General features: G+C 32.1%; 1 long non-coding RNA gene across 1 annotated transcript; it reads right to left on the reverse strand.

Annotated features, from left to right (window-relative positions):
• Positions 1 to 447: 447 nt before the first annotated feature.
• On the reverse strand, positions 448 to 3,271 carry LOC110787970 (uncharacterized). Its single transcript, XR_002533211.2, has 2 exons — positions 1,531 to 3,271; positions 448 to 682 (listed from the first exon to the last, which is right to left on the reverse strand). It is a non-coding gene; the product is annotated as an uncharacterized lncRNA (long non-coding RNA).
• Positions 3,272 to 3,864: the final 593 nt, after the last annotated feature.

Below are 3,864 nucleotides of genomic sequence, written 5' to 3' on the forward strand. Positions count from 1 at the left end.
GTTTGCTCGTATCTAGCACATATAGACCATTTTTTGTTGTGCTGAACCATAAAACATTCCATTCAAAGAAAAAGAACAACTATTGTCTTTAAATTGAAAACTAAAATCTTTAGAATCCAAACTTGAAACGGAAATAATGTTTCTGGTGATACTAGGAACATACATACCTGAAGGAGAAGTAACGATTCCAATGCAAGGAATATAGAGCGGTTATCAAACTTAACTATTAAATAAACCTAACAATAAATAACAGTTTTTATAGACAACCGTCATATATACTTCCTCGTCTATATTAGATACAGAACAGTTGGTGTACGCAACCGTTTTCTATACCTTTTTTTTTATTACGTACAATTATTGTTTCAGCGTCATTTTGGTCATTTATATATTGGAATGTTGTAAGATCGAATTATTCGTTTACCATAAATAAATCCATTAACACAAATATAAAAAAATATATCAACTTTATTATTTTCCAACTCTTGTAACTTTAACTTTGCAAACACGAATAACAAGATCTTGCCATTGTTAAAATAGCAGTTATATAGCACATATGACATTGAAAATGAATTACATAAAATAAAAAAAAATCTAAAAAAGACCGAATCCCCTCGCTTGATCAACGTTTACAAGTCTACAACTGCGATTCTTCACTTCCCAAAACGAAAAAACCTACTTTGATCTGCACCAAAACAAACAAAGAAATTAGAAAAAATTGTACTCCGTAATAGTCTAAATAAATTATAGACAAATCAAACAAATTAAAATTCACAAGAAACCTTTTGGATTTGCGGTCAAAAGCGTAATAAGTTAGTGACCAATTAATGGTCAATGGGATTGGGCGCAATCTATCAGTGGCCCATTCTGTTTCACTTATGGTGAGTTGTTGATTATTGTAACAAAACCAAAAATCACCGCATTCCCCATCGTACTACAGTGAAATACAACAAGGGATTTAGATGTTACATGACATTAAGCAACCACCAACGACGGCGTAGAATTATGAAATAACGTTGAAGGTAAACTACCATTGTAATGTTAAGAACAGACCATTAGAACTTGAAACAGTAACATAAAAAGCCTAACTTACACCTCTAAATCTAAAACACGCCTAAAATAACAGGAACTTAACAGAGTTCATAACTTGTATTAGATCTAAAACTGAGAACGGTTCAAACAGCCATTTTAGTCATTATCAAAATCAAAAAATCAAGAATAATTAAAGTAACAAATAACAATCTTGCAAATATGTATAGTCTAAAATCAATTTATGTTCATAAATAAAAAATGAAAGTAAGCCAACCATAATTCGTTGAAACCAACGCTCACAAGAACAATTTACGATCAAGCTGGAAAAATTTCCCGACAGTTAAACGGATCCCTCTAGTCAGATTACCGCCGGTAAACTCCAGAAACCCCCTATTACCCCTTGATCGCCTAACCTAATGGCCCAAATTATTATTATATTATTCTTAACTATATATAAAATTGAATCTTGTAAACAAATAATGGGAAGTCTTCAAGTAATACCTTGTTGGTTTAATAAGAGTTGGAGCTCTGAGCTTGTGATCAAGTCTAACCTTGGCTTCTCCAGCTTCCAATTCTCATCTTCTTCGTATGTCGTCCTGCTCCTTATCTCCCCTAATTAATTAATTATTTGATTTAATTTAAGGAGGCATGAAATCAGTTAACCAGATCGAATTTGAGGAGGCATGAAACTATTTGATTTAATTTATTGAATCTTCTAGTTAATTACTCCATATTTGGGGTAGAAATAACACAGTATAGATCAAAGAGCTAGATAAGAATGAGATATTAAAGAAAATATCATATATAGAGGCGGTTTAGTAGTGTGGCTGCGTGAGTATTATAGTGTGAGGTTTTGTAGCTAGGTTTTCATTTGAGGGGAAATGAAAAAAAATAAACAATCTGCCATTAATTACTCTTATTTATTTATATATTTAATTTGGTAAAAGATATGAAGCAGTTGTTTTAGAAAACCGTTATGTATTGCAGACATTTCATTTGTTCAATTAATTTCATTTTGTGAAAACATCACAAAAAACAGGTATAAAGATAGACGCTTTGTATTCTTTTTCTCAAATAACAGTGAATTAAGAAAAACGTACTCTATACTTGTGGAAAGCGCTTTTCTAACTTAACCGCTCTATACATTGTGTTTCTTATTCCAACTTTTGTAGTAGTGTTTGTATTTTGTAATCATAGAACTATACTGCTGAAATTTTGTGATCACTAATTATTTAATGTCGATGTTGGTTGAAGGATAGTTTGTAGTCACACCCTTGAAAATTTTAACTTTAGTGGATTAAATGCGAAAGAGATCAGTAACAGTCTCACAGAGAGGCATCCTTTAGCAAAATCTCAGGTCAATATTGGATCAGTATTATTTTGGAGGCAAAGTGAAGTTTCAATGCATAGAAATTTCACATATATGCTTAGTAATATTTCTGCGTGTATAAACATGATAAAACTCTCCATGTTTTATTATTCAAACATGTATGCTTAGTAATATTTGTAATTTATATGTTTAGGCTATAATTAATTTTTGCTAAGTAAAAGTTCATAACTGATGTGCACATGTTCGAACTATTCTGCCAATTTTTAGATCAATTTGCAGCACCTACTAGTTCCCCAAATCATGCTATTTATTGTGTAAAAGTTTCTAACAACTCCTAGTATCGAGATATGATTAATAGGTAAAGTATAGTTTGTATTATAATTATGAAATAGCTAATTTTTGGAGCAAATATATAAACTGGCGTGAAGGATCAGTTCTAGGCAGTAAGCATTTATGTAGTTTTGATGTTTAATTTGGTTAGATAACATGTACATTTATTATTGTAAATGTTTAGGCATGCTTAATTAGTAATTTAATTCCATGTTGAACAAGGATTTTTAGGCTTAAAAGTAGTAAGCGCCGCTTTTAAAATCAGTTTTCTAGCTACTATAAGTTGCATTCCAGTACTGAAGATCTTATTAGTAGCATCTTTGAGAGATTTGTTCGTATGATATCAAGTCCTATATTATGCATTCATTTAGAGCCTGGGTGGGGGTCTTACACCGTTAACAAACAAACACAATTCACATGACATATCAGGTCTTCTCAATCAACAAAAGAAAATACGGAGTAGTTAGTTCAAATGCTTTTCTTAATTACAATTAACATTGAAATTCTTAGTTCATTGATGTAAGTAATACTTCGCAGTAACTAGTAAATTACAGAACAATGAATAAGCTAATAAGGGAACTTTAGAGGCTTACCAGATTTATGATTGGAGAATTGACTTTACTTGTCTCAACCATAGCCATTCTTGTTTAACTTCTAACTATATCGAACATTATTGTTTAGGTATGTTTCCGTCCCTTGCATCCATTTAAATGTAAAAATGTTCCCGATATGTATGTTAGAATTATCATTGGGCATATGTTATATCTTGTGACCTCATTTATGTTGATACTGACAGTGTACAGGGACAAGTTACCTTCCCTGTGTGTTCACAGATACCATAAGATTTATTTTATAAAATCTCTCTTGTGCATATATAATTGTAGACACCTAAATCGTGTCTCCCCATTGGGATTATGACGATACCATTATCCTTGCTAGGTGGTTGGAACAACTCCGTGCGGAAGTCCCAATTGCTAAAACTTATTCCAAAATCTAAGGTTCAAAATCCAATCCCCAAGACCGTTCCCATTACGGAACTCGGTACAAAATACAATTTCCAAAAATCAATTTCAAAATCCAAATACAATCTCACCTAATGGACCACTCCATTGGTTCTACAAGGCCTTTTCCAGTCGAAATGACACTAAGCAATCCAAATTCGGGCGCAGACCCAC

Source organism: Spinacia oleracea, chromosome 4 (assembly GCF_020520425.1).
Source record: "Spinacia oleracea cultivar Varoflay chromosome 4, BTI_SOV_V1, whole genome shotgun sequence".
Lineage (NCBI taxonomy): Eukaryota > Viridiplantae > Streptophyta > Magnoliopsida > Caryophyllales > Amaranthaceae > Spinacia > Spinacia oleracea.